The sequence below is a fragment of the Onthophagus taurus genome, chromosome 3 (assembly GCF_036711975.1).
Source record: "Onthophagus taurus isolate NC chromosome 3, IU_Otau_3.0, whole genome shotgun sequence".
In the NCBI taxonomy this organism is placed as follows: Eukaryota; Metazoa; Arthropoda; class Insecta; order Coleoptera; family Scarabaeidae; genus Onthophagus; species Onthophagus taurus.
In genome coordinates, this window is record NC_091968.1 from 2,690,805 (window position 1) to 2,712,984 (window position 22,180).

At 34.2% G+C, this 22,180-nt stretch overlaps 1 protein-coding gene across 3 annotated transcripts in view; it reads right to left on the reverse strand.

Moving 5' to 3' along the window:
- LOC111423975 (lachesin-like) overlaps positions 1-22,180 on the reverse strand; it is a 210,746-nt gene that overhangs the window by 30,518 nt on the left and 158,048 nt on the right. The window contains exon 1 of one of the 3 annotated variants that reach the window (XM_023057365.2): positions 6,701-6,936. The exons of the other annotated variants lie outside the window; for them this stretch is intronic. The gene's annotated coding sequence lies outside the window, so the exon portion shown is untranslated. Of the gene's footprint in view, positions 1-6,700; positions 6,937-22,180 lie in introns of those variants that run through there. 3 annotated transcript variants of the gene reach the window in all.

Here is a 22,180-nt window from a genome sequence, read left to right on the forward strand (position 1 = left end):
ACTACAATACGCAGACGACACACAGTGGTCCACAAGCGGTAAAATGTGAACGAAAATCAAATTTTCGAAATTTCTTTTTTCGTTTTTTTTAAATGTTATATGTACTTTAGGTCCTAATAGACTGAGAGGTGAAAGGAATAAAGTGTTATGTACTTTCTAGTGCTAACTGTACGCAATAAAACAGTACTACAATTCTTGTGTATTAAATATCATAAAATGCTACAACTTTAGACGAAGAAAATATATTGTGTTCCACTTTTTTTTTTGCGTTGTAGCTATCTTGAACAGTATAAAGGTCTTCATTTGGCACTTTCCTAATTTTTAAAATATTTTTGCAGAAATACGTAATAAGCACTTCTTTTAAAGCTAATTAACAGCTACTTGAAGTTACAACCAAATGTTTTAACATATATATCTCGTAGAAGACGTAAGAAGAACTTTTGTCGCTAGAATATTCTTATTCTTTGAGATGTGCTCTATATAACATGATAACCACATCTTGCTTTAACTTGCTCCTTTCCAAGATATTAACGATCAAAGATGATCAGTGACTGAGTGTGTTATTTGACCGTTTTCATATAAAATGCTTATATTCTTTTTCTTAAAAGATAAATCTCGTATATTTGGTGTAAACTTGCATAACAATAATAGAATACCAGACTTAAAGTTTCAGGCATATCTAACAACCGGAAGTGGTTGTTAGATACAGTGCGGCAAAAACTAAGTTAAAAACTCATAAAACTAGAACTAACACTAGAAACTTTCGGGTTTTGCCGTGCGTCTTTTAAGAAAAGGTTTGACGTTTCGGATGCCATGTTGCAACCTTCTTCAGAAACACTTCGAACCAGTTTTATTAAATAATATTTAAAAAATTTTTTTTAAATGTTTCGATAATTATCCAAATGTAAATGTAAATTCTATATTACGTTGTAAGTGGGGGTTTGATGGTAATGGGGGTAATTCGACTTATAAACAAAAGTTCATCACAAATGCAGAGGGAAAAGATGATTCGCTATTTGTGTCTTCCTAGTCCCATTACGATTGGAAGACAATGATAATAATATTGTATTGTGGAAGAACCCCAGACCATAATCTATACGGTTTTGTAGACCGATTAGATTACAATGGGTGCATGAAAATGCCGCTCTTATAAGAACCGAAGAAAAATATATATTTCAAACCAAATAAGCTCCCTTCAGCCATATACCTCAAAATGTGTAAGTGTAAAGGTATAAAGTCTTCGTTTTCTTAAAACTTTATTTGAATTATTCATACATGTTGTAGGTCTGTAATTCTTTGATGGGAATTTGAAGGAATCATCTGGAATGGAATGTTATTTATGCAGAGCAAAAATTTCACAGATGAACGGTAGAGCTAGAAGGTTTTAAGTTTGGTTTGTCTGTTCTTCATGCGTACATTCGGTTTTTTGTGTGTCTGCTTCACATTTCATATAGATTAGAAATTAGAACTTGGAAGGTGACTAGTTGATACGTAGTTTTAATAAATTATCATCAGAGATTACTGTTATGACAATTTTATAGTAAGCGCGCATGTACTAATCACTTTATACTTCATTTAAGGAATTAACGAGGAACTAATACAGCGATTTGGCGTTGTTTTGGCTGCAATAAACAGTGGGTACAATATTAATTACAATGAATTTGATAAATATTGTTTCAAAACTGCCGAAAAGTACGTCCATTTTATAGTTGGTACTATATGCCAACCAGCGTTCATAAAATTTTGATACATGGATCTGCAGTCATTAAAGAAGCTCTACTACCTATTGGAGAGTTGTCGGAAGAAGCGCAAGAAGCTAATAACAAAAAAATCCGAAAATTTAGAGAGAGCCACACAAGGAAATGTAGTAGACTGGATACGAATGAAGATCTATTTAAAAGACTGCTACTCAGCTCACATCCATTTATAAGTAATTTTCAACAGCACATTTCTAGAAAACATAAAAAGATGAGTATCGAGACTAAAAGATTACTTATAATAGACAATGTAGAAGACCAGGAAGAAGAAAAAGATGGCGAAAAAGAAGATGAATATGACGAAGAACAAGAATCAGAACAAGAGCTATATGAGGCAGGATGCAACGAAGATGAAGATGACGAAGAATGGTCTGAAACAGAACAAGAAGAAACACATATTGTTAAGCAACGTAGATAATTTATAGAGAATTAAAGTCCATTTCTGATAGGCTAAAAAAGCATGGTTCGTTCCATTTAAAATTTTCTACTTTCTCGCCATTGAAAATGGAGAAACAATAATTCAATTTTTGACCAGCCTGTATAAGATACTCCGACACAACAAATGACAATCTACTTGACAGCACTTGAAGAATAATCGTACCAATTTAGACCTTTTTTGAATGAACGTTGGCTGAGATATGGGGTTTTAAAGAGCATGGTGAAATTTACCAAAAAAAGGTTAGAACCAAAATAATTCGAAAACAAAAAACGCTAGGTACCAATAACTTCTATCAAAGTTGACCTATTTTTTACGTACAATCAAATGGTGTAATAAAAACTATAGCATTCCATTTAAAATAACGAAGTTATGGTCTACTTCGGTAGACCGGAAGTGGCAGCCATCTTGGAAATATTTTAGATTGAAAGTTCCGAATGAACAACCCATGCTACCAAAATTTCAAAATTGTACGAATAGTGGAACCTGAAAAAGTTCTAACGAACCAGATATGTGAGACACTCTGTAGTTAAAGATTTATTTATAGAAACCTTACATCGAAGTAAACTATATAACCAATTTAGTTTAAACAATTTTGTATTTAGCTATCCTTCACGATTTAATAGCGTTGTATAAAATTTTGTATTTATCCAATTCTAAGGACCTAAATTATATGAAAAAAATAGACTGTGGCCTCAAGTAAATTAGTACTTCCGGTTGACATATTTGATCCAAAAGTTCACAAAGTCTTTAGCATATAGTCCTATAGCCACATACCAAGTTTCAAAAAATTATCTCAACCCAAACTGCGTTAAAATATTTTTGTTCGGGTTTTTTCGAATTTAGACCACTGTCGCGACACCACGTTGATTACACTCCAAGAAAACATGAAAGAAGCAATCAACAACATGCGCTTTACAACAAAACATTAGCATGGTTATACAAATGGAAACTCCAGCCTAACCTATCCAAATTCCTAATTCCTTATCACAACATCAACGAAAATTCTCAGAAAATATTAAATATCTAGGAATATCTTTGGACAAACGACTCAAAATTTTAAGACAAAAGATTTCTGACAAACCATTGAATAGACAAATTATGAACAATATGTGCATAAATAGACCAAACGACGACGTTCCAAGACAAGGTCACAAAAGAAGTTTATTTGAAAAACTTTTTGGATCAGAAGAAGGCTCTCCATAAATTTAAATATGTACATATAATTCTTGTTAATAAAATGTAATTTACGTTTTTAGGTGAAAAGACCTACTAAGTTTGGGTTAAAAAGAAATTGTCGTTCGGAGCAAATTGAAAGAGGTAATTCATGAAGTTAATGGTAGGGATAAACTTTAATTGAGAAATGTGACTTAAAAAATTAATAATAATCTAAATTCCCACCAAAACGCTTACATTCTCGTCGTAGTTTTGGGTATATCACGACTATTTGTAACTGTACAGGATGGCCAAATAAGCGTGCAAAGTACTGTATCTCGGAAACTACTCCTTCTAGATAATCTTAAAACACTTTTTGGCCTATCTTTGGGAGGGACTTACTATTAGCCACTTTAGTTATTAAATTTTTTACCGCAACTCTCTATAATGAGTAGTTTCCGAGATACAGTACTTAGCACGCTTATTTGGCCATCCTGTACAAAAAGCTTCTTTGGGCAACCTAAGTCACGGTAAATAATAATAACTCAACCTCAATACAAAGTAACCTTGCCGTAAAGCAAGATGAGCCAACTATAAGTCAGCCTAATACAAGCTCCAAAGCGAACCAACTCGACTCTAAAGCAAGACAACCTAAATCCACAGCTTGTAAAAAGCAACCGGATCCGGTTCAAATGCAACCCAATTCATCCCTAAAGCAAGTTAATAAATTCCAAAGTAACTCAACCCAATAGTAATTAAACTAGATAGAAACCTAACTCCAAAGTATATTAATCCAACCACAAAGTAAGCCTAGCCACACGAACTCAATTAACCTTCTAAAGCAAACGATATCAACTCGAAAACAAGCCAACTTGAATCCAAAGCATGCCATAATTCCACATGCCACATGCAATATCACAAACAAATTTCTGCCAACTCAGAGTCAATCAAAAATTGACCATAAACCACCCCAACTCAACTCTAAACAAGCCAATCTGAATTCAATAAGCGTTGTGGTTGGGTAAGCAAACCCAACCACAAAGTACGCGAAACTAACTCTAAAACAATAAATTGTCATGAATTGAAAATCTAAATGTAATCTCAACTCAAAAATTTGCTTAAGAACTATCTATAAAATAGATATTACAAAAAGAGATTGAAAAGATAGACTAGAAATATTAAAAGTATGGCCAGAGAGGATGGAGACTGCGGAAAGATTGTAAATGTAAGAAGAGGGCTACACAAAGAAGATAAATACTGAAATAAGACTGGTAATAGAAGAAAAAGACTGAATAGACACAGGAAAGACTAAAACTAAACTGATAACAGAAGAAAGATACTTGACAGAAACTGAAAAACGAAAAAGAATTTGCTCAAAAAGGATGCAAATTGGAAAGAGACTGTAAATACAGAAGTAGGACTAGAAAAGGAAGTTGAAGACAGAAGAAAAGGTATCGTCGAGATTAAACCCGAAGTTATACTCATTACCCAAGAACGGCGACAATCAAAGACAAGATAAATGGGGTTAGAGAGTCGCGATTTCACGCAGAGTTGGTTCGGCTTCTTCACCGCATTTTTTTTTTCGATCTCGGTTTGTTCCGGAACACAATGGATTAATAAAGTGCAATTAAACTTGCATGCAGTGGCAACAGCAGTGTCGTCTATTGAAAGTGTTGTTGCTAACTACAACACGGTTGCTTTTGCAATGGTAGAAGCAATTAGAAGGAGATCTTGAATGGATTTGGCTTGTATTTTACTTCTTTTGCGTCGTTGCTTCTTCGTACTTCTGGTATACAGTCAGACAGGCCGTCGGTCGATAAAACCGCGAGAGCTGGAGCGACTGTGTAATCAATGTCATTCAAAGAGAGAGGAAAAGACAGAACCTGATGGACTGGTTTTCTCTTCGTCTTCTTCTTAGCTTCTCGGGCGATTGCTTTACTGACCAACCCAACCCAACCCAAGATTTATTTATTAAAATTATAAATTAAGAATCGCGCAAATCCTTATCTGATAGTTTCTTCTTTCTGGATTGAGGAGAAAACGAAAGAATACAATCCTAACTCAATTGTAGCAACTCCGTAGCTGTATGTTGTTTGGTTCGCGGTAATTACATCAATGTGCTCTCGTTTAATTGGACGAAAGTAGAGATAGAAACGAAAGAAGTAAAAGGAAATTAAAAAAAGAAGAAATGGCAGCTGGAGGCTGGTCACACGAAATGAAAGAACAAAGAAAACAAGCTCAAAATCATCAGTATCTAACTATTTTTATCCTATGTGAAGTTGGTCCACAATTTTTTTAAACGATGTACTTGATTATTAAGATCTATACGTCATTCGAATTGTTATAGTTTCTTCTATCGAAATCACAAAATTCGCGATCTCAATTCTTTCCCATTACCCTTATGCAACCCTCAGAATGACACCCTAACTAAAGAACGATTTGACGCATTTTAATGTTTTATATCTCAATTGAAAGCTTGGGTCTAGCTGAAAGCGGATGTCGAAATACCCGACTTAAAAAAAGGAAGTACTTTGATAAAAACTCAAAAAACGAATTAATCAACCACATCAATTATTGAACAGTTTTAATATGATCCACAATGAACAAGAAGGTGGAAAGTAATCGGAAAAAAAGAGTGACTAGAAAGTGGAATGACAAGAAGATGACTGGTAATCGAAGAAGGAAATTAGGCAAATGTGAGAAAGAGAAAATCAGACTGAGCAGAAAAAGGGAGGTTAGAAATGACAAGAAGGTGACTGTACGGAGAAAAAGGTGACTAGTAATAAATAGAAAACTTGATCAGGAACTGAAAGGAGAAGAAAAGGCTGGGAAGATAACCCTGAGACTGGAATTACTAAAGAAGACTGGTAAAATGAGATTTAACAGAGTATGGAAATAGAAAAAAAAGGACCTGAACAGAGGATGGTGCAGACTGGAAGGAGACTGTAAATGAAAGAAAGTGGCTAAACAGAGAAGAAAGAAATTGGAAAAAGACTGGAAACACAAGAAAGAGATTGGTAACAGCAGAAGAAGAGTTAGCAAAGACTAGAAAATGAAAAAGAAACAGATCAAAGAGAAGGAAGATTGGATCTTGCTCATCAGTGCAGAAGAGGAATCTGGAATCGCAAATCATTTTTTTTTTTGTTAGAAAATATCCAGTACCTAATCAAAAATAATTTAGTTAGAGTGTAAAAGAATGGCTTTGTAAAGTATAAAATTTCTAATTCTAATTACAAGGACGTCCGTCACATAATAAAATCATAGAGCTTTAATGCATTAATTTTGCATTATAGAAAGAGCTAAAGATTGCCTTTTATCCTAATAATACTCAAATTAATAACTTAGAACTCACCGAATATTTACAAAATCCTTTTTGTTACAAATTCTTTTTTGAAATTTGCTTCTTCTTGTGACTTTTCCAATTATTTATTTTTCGTTGTTTTTAAATAATCACGTATCAACACAAAAGGATTAATCACTTAAATTCGAATACGAATCGAATTCGTCGAAAAAGAAAACTTGATCTCGCCACCCCTAGGTTTTCGTTTAATCGGATTTGGAAGCGTCGATATTTGGAAAACGGCGTCGCCGGCGCGGATTACGTTCGGTGTCGTACTGAAAAGCTCGGCACCGATACCGAAAGCTTATCGTAAAGAGCATCGCGACATCGTGCCCATGCGCTCACCTCAACAAAATTTTCTTTCAAAACTAATCATCATCGAATAACTGAAATCTTCGCATTTAAGAACTTTATTTTCAGTGTTATTCTTTGAAATATATGGAAAGAAATGGAATTCGTATCGGTTTAGTTGATTGTTTGGGGGAGAAAACAAAAAGCCGTAAAACGCAACAACCTCGAGAAAGAAGGAAGGGGACATCCCCTCAGTTTGCGTAATCGTCCCCGAGCAATCCAAATTGAAACCGCTTTCTATTGGGAATTCCATCACTTCCTTATACGATCGGGACGCGCTCGTTTGGTTACCAATTTACATTTTATTCCAGCATCTATGCGCTATATCGGTACGTTTCATTTTCCAGAAAATTGAATAAAATATCAACTATAATGCGGTACACAAATTTACTTTAACCTTCAAGCGAACGCGTCCGATTTTATAACACGAGTGGGAGCGTGTCATAAATTTTAAGACATTAGGTCCGTATTAATAATTATTACGTTATTTTTAATAAAACAGTTAAATCACACATTTTGCTAGAGTAAAAATATTTAATTCATATTAAACAATTGTTAAAAACATAAACTGAAATCGATTAATTTTTGAAATCTAACAACATTACAAACTACATATCTAGAATTTCATATAAGTCACAATATATGAATGTAGTAACCATAGTTACGAAACTACTGTGCACTTGCACTGTCCCACATAAAATGCAACATAGCTTAATAGTACAGGCATTGGGTAGTTTGGCAGAGGAAAAGGTTTGCTTGGAAAAAGGTGACGTCCTTATAACAATTTTGAGTTTTCGTCCGTCTTAAGAAACGCACTGCTAAGTATTGTGTTAGTTGTAGTGATAATGCTAGTGTAAAACTAGAACTAACACTAGACCTAGAACTAGAAACATTCGGATTTAGCCGCACGTCTCTCAAGACGGCTAAACCCGAATGATTCTAGTTCTAGGTCTTGTATTAGTTCTAGTGATAGTGCTACTGTAAAACTAGAACTAACACTAGACCTAGAACTAGAAAGTTTCGGGTTTAGCCGTGCGTCTTCAGACATAGCATAGTTAGCGCTAGTTAGCATAAGAAATCACTATGTTGCATATTTTTATTGAACTAAAACTAGAACAAACACTAGACCTAGAACTAGAATCATTCGGGTTTAGCCGTCTTGAGAGACGTGCGGCTAAATCCGAATGTTTCTAGATCTAGGTCTAGTGTTAGTTCTAGTTTTGCACTAGCACTGTCACTAGAACTAACACAAGACCTAGAACTAGAATCATTCGGGTTTAGCTGTCTTGAGAGACGTGCGACTAAATCCGAATGTTTCTAGATCTAGGTCCAGTGTTAGTTCTAGTTTTGCACTAGCACTGTTACTAGAACTAACACAAGACCTAGAACTAGAATCATTCGGGTTTAGCCGTCTTGAGAGACGTGCGGCTAAATCCGAATGTTTCTAGATCTAGGTCTAGTGTTGGTTCTAGTTTTGCACTAGCACTGTCACTAGAACTAACACAAGACCTAGAACTAGAATCATTCGGGTTTAGCCGTTTTGAGAGACGTGCGGCTAAATCCGAATGTTTCTAGATCTTGGTCTAGTGTTAGTTCTAGTGTTGCACTAGCACTGTTACTAGAACTAACACAAGACCTAGAACTAGAATCATTCGGGTTTAGCCGTCTTGAAAGACGTGCGGCTAAATCCGAATGTTTCTAGATCTAGGTCTAGTGTTAGTTCTAGTTTTGCACTAGCACTGTTACTAGAACTAACACAAGACCTAGAACTATATAGAATCATTCGGGTTTAGCTGTCTTGAGAGACGTGCGGCTAAATCCGAATGTTTCTAGTTCTAGGTCTAGTGTTAGTTCAATTAGAATATGCAAGATAGTGATATCTTATATTAACTAGCAAAAATTTAAAAATTTCGATTCCGACAAAATTTTCATTACGGACCTGTATTTTTCAAAAATGTGCAAACGATCCGAAACCTTCATGTATCACTCAAAACCTGTTTATACTACATTTATATCCCTTAATACATCCCATAATATAAATACGGCCTTATACATCAGCAATTAATGTGTTTGCCATAAAAACAACATGTTCTAAATACATAGTTACATGAATACTTTAGCGTTAAATCCTTTCAAATTCATAATACAGTGCAGGACTTCAGGCTGTGACAGCTTGTCTAAAAATTTGAAAAAAGTTTCTATCAACTTACTTTCTAAAATGCACCATTTTCGAGATACAGTTTTTGTAAGCATTTTCTACTCATAATAAGCTAAGTTTTATGCGAGAAAAAATTTTTTGAAAGTCATAATTGGTGAAGATTTTGAAGAGGTCGTCTTTCTTCCCAACTTCTACGCCACTGGAAAAAGTACGGTTTTGAAACGCCCATTTAAACCGTCAATGTTTTCTACACAAAAAAGGTACTGTAGGTCATGAGCTCTAAAGTTGACCGTTTTCTAGAAAAATCAACTGTTATGTTGAAAAACGTGGTCAATTCTTTGAAATAAAAATTTTATTTTATAATTAAACAAAATTTATGTATACGTTAGAACAAGTAACAAAAGCAAGCGTTAACTTCATAATTGCAAAATAAAGAAAATGAAAAAATGATACAAAAATTGTCTTTTCAAAATTCTCCAAACCATAAAGGTAACGCATTTCGCACATTTCAGCGTTTGTGTAAAAAATTGTATAATTTATTTTAAGTTTTATAACAAAAGCTACCTCCTGTCAAAATAACAATTGTTTCCAGTAAACTTTACCCCAGGTCGCAATCTAAATAAATATTAGCAAATATAAAGTGCAGCGTATCGATCTCACGTGACCTTGGTTAAATTAAAATGGACTTCGGCTTGATTATGCAAAAATATATATTTTTCGTTCCAACTTAAACCGTGTCGCTTGCGGTTGAGGCATTATAGTTAATATAACAGCGATACAATATTAGCCAGGACACATTAGTAATGTTGTAATGTTGTGGTATAAACTGTAACGCATCGGTCGTAAGCGACCTCGCCTTAGATTTGAACGAGTAAAGTACATTTTTACATAATTCAGCCGAAGCGTTGCAATATATCTTGGCTAATATTGTAGTATTGTTGTATCAATTATAGCGCCTCGGCCGCAAACGATCTCGGCTTAGGTTTGAACCAAGAATATATGCTTTAAAGGAATCTGACGTTTTTTCAGTTACGTTTTTGAAGAATACATGCATTTGTATGATTAAGCCGACCATAGCTTCTCCATTCTAGCTAAACCAAGGTCACGTGGGATCGATATGCTGCAATATATCATTGTTAATATTGTAATGTTGTGGTATAAGATATAATGCATCGGCCGCAAGCGATCTCGGCTTAGGTTTCAACCAAGAATATATGCTTTTGTATGATTAAGCCGACCATAGTTTCTCCATTCTAGCGAACACGAGGTCACGTGGGATTGATACGCTGCAATATATCACTGTAAATATTGTAATGTTGTAGTATAAGCTATAATGCCTCGGCCGCCAGCGACCTCGGCTTAGGTTTGAACAAAGAATATATGCTTTTGTATGGTTAAGTCGACATTAGTTTCTCCATTCTAGCGAACTCGAGGTCACATGGGATCGATATGCTGTAATATATCACTGTTAATATTGTAATGTTGTGGTATAAGATATAATGCCTCGGCCGCAAGCGACCTCGGCTTAGGTTAGAACCAAAAATATGTGCTTTAAAGGAATCTGACGTTTTTTAAGCCGACCATAGCTTCTCCATTCTAGCTAAACCAAGGTCACATGGGATCGATATGCTGCAATATATCACTGTTAATATTGTAATGTTGTGGTATAAGCTATAATGCCTCGGCCGCAAGCGACCTCGGCTTAGGTTTGAACAAAGAATATTTGCTTTAAAGGAATCTGACATTTTTCAGTTACGTTTTTGAAGAATATATGCATTTGTATGATTAAGCCGACCATAGCTTCTCCATTATAGCTAAACCAAGGTCATGTGGGATCGATACGCTGCAAAATATCATTGTTAATATTGTAATGTTGTGATATAAACTATAATGCCTCGGCCGCAAGCGACCTCGGCTTAGATTTGACTACATTTTTTCATAGTTAAGCCAAACCGTTGCTATATGTCTTGACTTATATTGTAGTATTGTTGTATCAATTATAGCGCATCGGCCGCAAGCGACCTCGGCTTAGATTTGATCCAAGAATATATTCATTTGTATTATTCAGTCCATTCTAGCTAACCCAAGGTCATGTGGTTAATATGCTGCAATATAGCATTGTTAATATCGTAATGTTTTGATATAAACTATAATGCCTCGGCCGCAAGCGACATCGGCATAGGTTACAACCAAGAATATATGCTTTTGTATGATTAAACCGACCATAGCTTCTCCATTCTTGTTGACCCAAGGTCATATGGGATCGATACGCTGCAATATATCATTGTTAATATTGTAATGTCGTGATATAATCTAGGTCGGTTTAAATTTGAACGAGTAAAGTATATTTTTGCATAATTAAGCCGAAGCGTTGCAATATGTCTTGGCGAATATTCTAGTATTATTCTATCAATTGTAGCGCCTCGGTCGCAATCGACCTCGACTTGTAAGCTACATTGTAAGCTTTTTTTAGTAGCAGCACCTTTTTTAATTTACTCAATATTATTTAATAATGATTTATTAATTGTTTTAGAATCTTTTATAAATACATATATTTGTACCTGCAAAAGTAAACTTGTATTACGAAATTAAAAATGAATTACACAAACGCTGAAATGTGCGAAATGCACTACCTTTACGGAATGGTGTGCGGTAATTCCGCAGAAGCAAGACGGTTGTATCAAGAAAGACATCCTGATCGCCCAGTATCACACCATAGCTTGCTTCTATGCATTCACCAACGACTATGGGAAAATGGAAGTTTTAAAAGAAATACTGCTGATAATGGGCGGCCTATGGAAGTTGCAAATCCCCAAGTAGAAGGGGCTGTCCTCAACGAAATTGATGAAAATCCGACTACAAGTACTAGAAAAATTGCTCACAACTTAAACCTATCTCACTCGATGGTTTGGAGAATTTTGAAAAAGCAACTTTTGTATCCCTACCATATCCAAAGAGTACAAGCCTTATTGCCAAGAGATTTTCAGTCAAGATTGGCTATTTGTACATGGATGCAAGACAAAATAGCTCAAAATCCTGAGTTTGGAGCCGAATCATCAGCAACAATTTTCCGTAAATGTTTGGGCTGCCATCGTCGGTGATCATTTGATAGGCCCACATTTTTTACCGAACAGATTAAATGGTGCAGATTATCCACAATTTCTAGAAGAAGTACTGTCGGAACTGCTGGAAGATGTACCGCTTCGAGTAAGACAAAACATGTACTTTATGCATGATAGAGCTTCGGCTCACTTCAGTTTGGTTGCTCGCCAATACTTGGACGACGAATACCCAGACCGTTGGATCGGTCGAGGAGGTCCGCACCCTTGGCCATCGCGATCTCCCAAACTTAATTGGTTAGATTTTATCAGTTGAAAGTGTTGACCAATTAAGAGAGGGTAAGTTATACAGTAAGTTACATTATGAACTCCTGCGCATATATTATGAAACACCCTGTATTATAAAAACGAAAATTGTCATAAATTTTATGACAGCGCGCTCGCTCAAAGGTTAAATTATTTTTTTTTAATTTCCACCAATAAAATGTTCATAGCACATTGATTACGGTTACGTTTCAAACAAAGCATGGTCGTAAATGGATGATAAGGCCGCAATTGGTCAATTCGCCTAAGATCGTAAACCTTTGTGCTGCGTTCTATCGGACACCTTCCGGGTTTGATGTTGGATCCTCGTTTCGGTTGAGAGTGGTGTACATTGCGACCGACGCCTTCGTTTCGCGCACTTAACTTTTCCTAAGGGACGTGTAGTCTTAGAAAATACGTCGTTAACCGTTTACGACAGAAGACACTCCACTGTTTCTACAACTTTAACACGATTCTCTCTTTCTCTCTCTCATCTCTGCTTATTAGCTTGTAAAATTGAAATTTTTTAATCTGCTTCAAAGAAGTAACACCATTACTAAAATAATAGAAACAGTCTGCAAAACCCTTGATTTTCAAGCCAGTAGTTTTTAATTAAACTTATCCGTTGAAGTGCAACGTTTCTCCTATGTCGGTATGGGGTCGAAAGGCCGAAAGGGGGTTGGGGTAGGCAAAAGGCAGAGAGCAAAAAGCGGTCGTCACCGGCAGACGAAATTATAATTACCGGCGATGAGACCAGCTATGCAAATGCCAACAGTTGGCGATAACGACGTCCCCACTACGCATCCCCTTACTGACGACGACGACGACGCCCCAAAATCGGCCGCGAGGGAGAGATCCCGCTTCTCTAACTTGATTTAGACGATGGTGCACATAAAATTAACCCCGGACCGTGTTCTTCGGCGCTCTAAGACCTCGCCCACCGCGCCGCTAAACTCGTACGAGATACATTCAATTTACACTTGGTAAATGTCGACCGGCAAATTTCGATGGAGAACATTAAGGGAAGTGAGATGGGAGAAGGGAGACAAGATGTTGCTAATTTGTAGGCGTTGATCTTGCCTGGTTAGATGTAACAAGGACTTCAAACTAACGGTTAGAAGATTTGTGATGAGTAGATGGCAGTTTACATAAGTAATCGTTGAGGAAATTGCAGACGTTGTGTTCACAATACTAAAGTAAGTGGTACTACCATAAATATGATTTTTTTTAGATTAAATCCCTACATAATTAAAATTTGAGAATCCTCTTTCCTCGACAACCAACGAAGTGATTGACGAGATAATAATTGCATAAAAATGAAAAGGGCGGGTGAAATAAACCGGATTCCAAGCTAAAATCGAACTAGAAAACATGAAGACTTTTGCACCCATATAATTTCTATTCAATACAACATAATCGAAAATTCAATTTTCATGCCATCACAGCGTTGCTCTATTTACAAGCGTTGCATTATCTATTATCGCGTGTACAATACACATAATTTCCCCGAGAATAAAAGGCTCATTTGCGTCGGATTACTTTAATAAAGCCATTGTACACTTGATATCTTAATAGAGAATTCATGATAATAAATTATCGTAATTTTCTATATTAATGTTATCACTCTGTTTTATAACATTATATAATGAGAAAAAGCACAAAGCATTTAAGAAAATCACCTACCACAGAAGTGTTAAAACATAGAAAATAGGAAAATAGATGAAATAATAGATAAATAAAATCTGTCCAAGTTTTTCTTCTATTATTACTCCCTTTCCATTCATATTCTTCCCTGTGCAGTCTTTTTCTTACCTGGAAAGTGTCGTTCCAATCTTCTTTCTCTCTGATCAGTTTCTGTTTCATTTTCTAGTCTTTGCTAAGTCTTCTTCTGCTGTTAGCAATCTCGTTCTTGTGTATCCAGTCTTTTTCTATTTCAATACATAGTATTGAGTCTTCTTATACCAGTCTTCTTTTAGTAATTCTAGTCTCTGGCACCTTATATAGTCACCTTCTTGTCATTTCTAACCTCCCTTTATCTGCTCAGTTTCATTTTCTCTTACTAACCTTTTCCCAGTTTCCTTTTTCGATTACCAGTCGATTTCTTATCATTCCACTTTCTATTCACTCTTTTTTCCCCGATCACTAACCTTTTCTTCTGTCTTTAACTTCCTTCTCCACTCTTATTGCTGTATTTACAGTCTTTTTCCAGTTTGCATCATTATCTCTGGTATCTCAAAATTTCACTTCTTAATTTTCATAAATACACTCACGATGATTTTTTGAATTACATCAATTTTTTTATCTAAAAATAAGCTAAAGCGAGCATCATTGTCTCTGGATATCTCAAAATTTCATATATTCAACGAACAAATTATTATGTATCATCTCAAAATAGATAGTTTTAGGTTTAATTTGATATATAAATCACTTCTTAATTTTCATAAATACACTCGCAACGATTTTTTGAATTACAGCATATTTTTGTCTAAACATAAGCTAAAGCGAACATCGTTATCTCTGGATATCTCAAAATTGCATGTATTCAACGAACAAATTATTATATATCATCTCAAAATAGATAGTTTCAGCTTTAATTTGATATATAAATCATTTCTTGATTTTCAAAAATACACTCACGACGATTTTTTGAATTACATGATTTTATTTGTCTAAAAATAAGCTAAAGGGAACATCGTTGTCTCTGGATATCTCAAAATTTCATATACTCAACAAACAACTTATTATGTATCATCTCAAAATAGATAGTTTTAGCTTTAATTTGATATATAAATCATTTCTTAATTTTCATAAATACACTCACGACGATTTTTTAAATTATATCATATTTTTTGTCTAAACATAAGCTAAAGCGAGCATCGTTATTTCTGGATATCTCAAAATTGCATGTATTCAACAAACAAATTATTATGTATCATCTCAAAATAGGTAGTTTTAGGTTTAATTTGATATATAAATCACTTCTTAATTTTCATAAATACACTCACTATCAGTTTTTGAATTACATCAATTTTTGTGTATAAAAATAAGCTAAAGCGAGCATCGTTATTTCTGGATATCTCTAAATTTCATATATTCAACGAACAAATTATTATGTATCATCTCAAAATAGATAGTTTTAGGTTTAATTTGATATATAAATCACTTATTAACTTTCATAAATACACTCGCAACGATTTTTTGAATTACAGCATATTTTTGTCTAAACATAAGCTAAAGCAAACATAGTTATCTCTGGATATCTCAAAATTTCAGGTATTCAACGAACAAATTATTGTATATCATCTCAAAATAGATAGTTTCAGCTTTAATTTGATATATAAATCATTTCTTAATTTTCATAAATACACTCACGACGATTTTTTAAATTATATCATATTTTTTGTCTAAACATAAGCTAAAGCGAGCATGGTTACCTCTGGATATCTCAAAATTTCATATAATCAACGAACAAATTATTATGTATCATCTCAAAATAGATAGTTTTAGCTTTAACTTGATATATAAATCACTTCTTAATTTTCAGAAATACATTCACGACGATTTTTTGAATTACATGACTTTATTTGTCTAAAAATAAGCTAAAGCGAACATCACTATCTTTGGCTATCTCAAAATTTCGTATATTCAACGAACAAATTATTATGTATCATCTCAAAATAGATAGTTTTAGGTTTAATTTGATATATAAATCACTTATTAATTTTTATAAATACACTCGCAACGATTTTTTGAATTACAGCATATTTTTGTCTAAACATAAGCTAAAGCGAACATCGTTATCTCTGGATATCTCAAAATTTCATGTATTCAACGAACAAATTATTATATATCATCTCAAAATAGATAGTTTCAGCTTTAATTTGATATATAAATCATTTCTTAATTTTCAAAAATACACTCACGACGATTTTTTGAATTACATGATTTTATTTGTCTAAAAATAAGCTAAAGGGAACATCGTTGTCTCTGGATATCTCAAAATTTCATATACTCAACAAACAAATTATTATGTATCATCTCAAAATAGATAGTTTTAGCTTTAATTTGATATATAAATCATTTCTTAATTTTCGATTTTTTAAATTATATCATATTTTTTGTCTAAACATAAGCTAAAGCGAGCATCGTTATTTCTGGATATCTCAAAATTTCATATATTCAACGAACTATTATGTATTATCTCAAAATAGATAGTTTTAGGTTTAATTTGATATATAAATCACTTCTTAATTTTCATAAATACACTCACTATCAGTTTTTGAATTACATCAATTTTTGTGTATAAAAATAAGCTAAAGCGAGCATCGTTATTTCTGGATATCTCAAAATTTCATATATTCAACGAACAAATTATTATGTATCATCTCAAAATAGATAGTTTCAGCTTTAATTTGATATATAAATCATTTCTTAATTTTCATAAATACACTCACGACGATTTTTTAAATTACATCATTTTTTTGTCCAAACATAAGCTAAAGCGAGCATGGTTACCTCTGGATATCTCAAAATTTCATATATTTAACAAACAAATTATTATGTATCATCTCAAAATAGATAGTTTTAGGTTTAATTTGATATATAAATCACTTATTAACTTTCATAAATACACTCGCAACGATTTTTTGAATTACAGCATATTTTTGTCTAAACATAAGCTAAAGCGAACATCGTTATCTCTGGATATCTCAAAATTTCATGTATTCAACGAACAAATTATTATATATCATCTCAAAATAGATAGTTTCAGCTTTAATTTGATATATAAATCACTTCTTAATTTTCAGAAATACACTCACGATGATTTTTTGAATTACACCAATTTTTGTGTCTAAAAATAAGCTAAAGCGAGCATGGTTACCTCTGGATATCTCAAAATTTCATATATTCAACAAACAAATTATTATGTATCATCTCAAAATAGATACTTTTAATTTTAATTTGATATATAAATCATGTCTTAATTTTCATAAATACACTCAAGACGATTTTTTGAATTATATAATTTTTTCTGTCTAAACATAAGCTGAAGCAAGAACTTTCTCTGTATAGTCACTTTCTTGTCATTTCTAACCTCTGTCTTCTGTTTTCAAATTCCTTCTCTAGTCCTATTTTTGTATTTACAGTCTCTTTCCAGTTTGCATCTTTTTACCCAATTTCTTTTTAGTTTTTCAATCTCTGTCAAGTGTCTTTCTTCTGTTATCAGTTTAGATCTAGTCTTTCCTGTTTCCTATTCAGTGTTTTTCTTCTATTACCAGCCTAATTTCAGTATTTACCTTCTCTGTTTAGCCCTCTTCTTGCATTTACAGTCGTTCTCTAGTCTCGATCTTCTCTTGCCATTCCATTTTAATAATAATAATAAACAAGTTTATTGTTCACAGAACTCGATATAGGTACATATTATTGAAAATACAAAAAAATTTACATATCTAAATTTATGAACAAAAGGTGATGTTTGATAGTCTCATATCGTTCTTCCACAATCACCCCCTTAAAAATAATAAACATAAACATAGACAAAACAGAAAAGAACATGAAAAGAGAAAGAAAACACGAACAAGAGAGAATTTATGCGCAAATACGGCAGATACGGCAGAGCTGAGGTATTAACATCATCGGTAACCCTGAAAGGTGCATTGAGCCGAAAACAAGGCTGCCCTATATCGACGTTTAAGTAATGCAACGGACGTGCACAGTCCTACAGAACCAGAAATCTCGTTAACCAGTTTTGAAATTTGGTAAGAATTGCATTTTTTAAAAAATTGACGTTTGTGAATGGGTGGTGTGAGAGTTTCCTTAAACCTAATATTGAGGGTGTGCACGTCCGTCCTGTACCGTATCTTCCGGCGAAGGTAGGGTGGTCGACCTGTCGTTATAATATTGAAATAAGCTGTTGCGCAATGTAGTTTTCTGCGGTTGATCATATTTAACCAGCTTATTTCAATCAACTTGTGACTAATGTGCTCTCGTCGCCTTATACCAAAAATTAGTCGCAGACATGAATTTTGTACTTTTTGTATTTTTTGAGCTATACGTTTAGATAGAAAAGAGGAGTACAACATGTTCCCATAGTTAAAATCTGATAACACCAGGCTCTCACAAAGTAAACGTTTACTGCTACCGGTTTTATTTTCAATTTCTTTTTGTAATATCTGTTTTATAGATACTTCTTACACAAATTTTGTTGTGTCTCCTAAGTTAGCGCTACTGAATAATATATAATAATATTAATTATTATAATATTAATATTAATTATTTGCGGTTTGTATTGAGTTGAGATAACATTTAGATTTTCTACATCATATTTGCTAAATCAATCTGAAAATGTTACCGTATCCCTATGTAAGAGATATTCGATATCAATATAAATACACTTTGGCACGTTCTTTGACATGTATGTATTAAAAATACCGATCCGTGGCGTTCCATCTTTGAAACGCGGGAAAGCATCGGCATGTTACGAATCTCCACTGACACCGCATGAAATATGAGAAGAGTACATCCGGGAGAAAGATAAACGCATCATTGCCCGCGTCTTCACCTGAGGCAGGAAAAATATCCAGGCCGTTGACGCCAAACTCAGGCATATCTCGAGGTATCTTTGGAGTTCTCGCTCGGTTGCTGAACATATTGCCAATATAGCGGCCACGCACTTGGCGAAGGCAAAGAACCTTCGTTGGGAGGGATCGTGAAACCGCGATGTTACATATTGGAGTTCGGCGAGGGATGTGGATGGAATTTAAAGTGAATTGTTGCAGGACGAACGTCTAGTAGACAGTTGTCGTCGCGGGTGAAGCGAACGTGGGACATCCTGTGATCACCTATTCAGTTTGACACCCGAGGAAGGAGTGAAAGAAGCTGCGGTATTCTTACTTTTTACTATTCATAAAAAGCATTCCTGAACTTTACCATGTCTAAACGACAATGTAACAAAAGAAGAAAAAAAATAAATAACAATCGGAAAGCCATTAAATAATTCTTTCGTATTGACATCGAAAGCAATGCATTTCACTCCGATAAACGTCCGAGCTTTTTGTTGCGAACAAAAGGGGTAAACTACGTGGCTAAAGTTCCCTCTCCTCCCACAAAGGATTTATCCGGAGACGTCTCGACCTACGAAGGACTTCTCTGAGACTGTGTTACCTAATTTTAAATGCGCATAATTATTGTTGTAGCAATAACCGAGAGTTTGCTTGACTGGGCCGAGGGCTTTTCATGGCAATAAAATGCTAATACCCTATAAACTAAGTTGTGTTGCACGTATTACTATAAAAGCTTTAAGAAATTTATTTAACATACACATAGAAGTTTGAAAAAGATTTTATTTCGGTAAAATCTCAAACTGATACCAATATGTGGAGATGAAACTTTCCGGATGAAATGATTTCAACGTAGCCCGTGTCAACGAAACCGTCAAAAGCAGGGCTTCACCGAGAATTTTAGTACGAACTAAAACTTTTCGAAACGTAACGAAATGAAACGACGACGCCCGATCGTTACAAAAAGCGGACAGAATAGAAACTTTAAGGGTGCATGAAAAAGTTTAAAAAGCAATAACGATAATAATCCAAAGTTTTTCGTATTATGAACACTTTTGAAACAAAAGTAAATATTGATTTTTTTTATAGTGGTAAAGATTAAAATTTATAATTAATTTTCTTAAATTACTTTTTATTTTATGTAGATTCCAGCTAAAAGTTTTCGGTAAGTAAGATAAGATTACAACTTTAACAAGTAAAATTACTCCAAATCATTCACGTTTCAGTACAAAAACCATCAATCAGCTTAATGAGTTAATCTAAGTTGAACAATCTAAGTTAACGTTGTTCGTCAAGTTTAAAGTTTCGATTTACTTACATAATAGATGATGCTTTTTTTTCAAAGATACATAAATAACAATTAAGTTAACACATAAAAAAGAATTTCAATATATCATGATTTATTCTTAGCATTTCATCACGTAGCCCTTTGTGCCCAAAGTTCTGGACGTTTCATGTTCTGTCTGGACACAGGAACGATCAATAAGGATATATCCACAAATGAAAGTTACTTTTCGAGGAGTTATACTCTGGATGGCACAGAAATTGTCGCAGTACATTTCCGCCCTATCCCTCTCTTTTTCCATTTCTCCATCATCCGAAACTCGTCCAAAGTTCACGTCGTCTTTATCAAAAAGACGCAGACAAAAGCCCTCCTCTCGTAGGCGCGGATGTGATATCGTCATTTATCACGAAACTTCTCGTTTGTGCGCTTGATGTAGCCGCTTCTCATTGTTTATCATGAAAATGTCAGAAAGGCGTTTTGGCGGAACAGAAACGTTTTAACATGAAAATACATCCAGAAATGTGTAGTGAAATTAAATAAAATAATATAAAAAGTACACCTTTATTTTTGATATTGATTTTATCTGATGCGAGCTTTCGGAGAGGTGAGGGCATGAATTTATGGAAACCACCTGCAACTGACGGTGGATGTTAAAAAAAATTGTTGAAATATGATATTTGATGACACGAAAATGTTATTAATTAAAATTTAATATGTATTTTTTGCATTCCAATTTTGTTACTTCCCTTTCCTGTATAAAGGGCTATGTTACCGTCTACTTGCTCTGTATGAGTTAAGCCATTTATCAACTGCCTGTGAAACAAGCAGCTTGCAGTTCCGGATAATGCATTACACACCATTAACGCATCAACACTACAATACCCCGAGCTGTCAGAGATTTATATCTTGGTGCCCTTCGACTATGAAAGGTAACTTCTTTATTTTTCAGGTCAATAAATTTAATTTACATCAACCTAATTAAATCTTATTATTACGTTTAGTATAATTATTTAATTATAATACTGATAAATACATAAATAATGTTATTGTTAATTCATGGTTGAGGGTAAGCCCAAATCATTTATTACGTGTGATACAAATGGCTTCAAATTTAGCACGGTTGACCGTTCCTCCACAAACCCATGTTGTGACAGAGGGATTTATCTTATTGCTTCGAAGAGCTTGGTCAGGTTTGAAAACACAATGAAATAGGTCAGTAATTGAAGACATCTTTCATGAGTACTAGGCCATCATAAGATTAAAAAATAGTTTTGTTCTTGAAATCACATCATGTTGAGAAAAACAAACTTCAATCAATCTTCATATTGGCAGTATACGTAGACACCAGCGTTTAAGATAGGTTGGTCATATACTTAGAATGGGAGAAAAGAGATTGCCTAAGCGACTCATCGGTAGAAGGATGCAAGGAGTGAGACTGAGACTATAACACGAATTTAATCTTGACCTCTCTCCAATCTTTCCTTGTTTCAGGCCGCTCTCTTCTATTTTCTGCCCCCGATCATCTCTTTAGCGTCCTCGCTTAGTTAACCATTTTGTGATGATACATCTACCTACTTGAGAATACTGCATGGTCTGAATGAGGGAAGATCGTATGAGAAGAAGGGGATCTATGATGGTTCTTCTTTCTTATCTCAAAATAGCTAGTTTTAGCTTCGATTTGATCATTGCTTAATTTTCCTAAATACACAACTACGATTTTTTGAATTGCTTAAATTTTTTTGCTTAAAAATAGGCTATAGCGAGCATCATTATTTC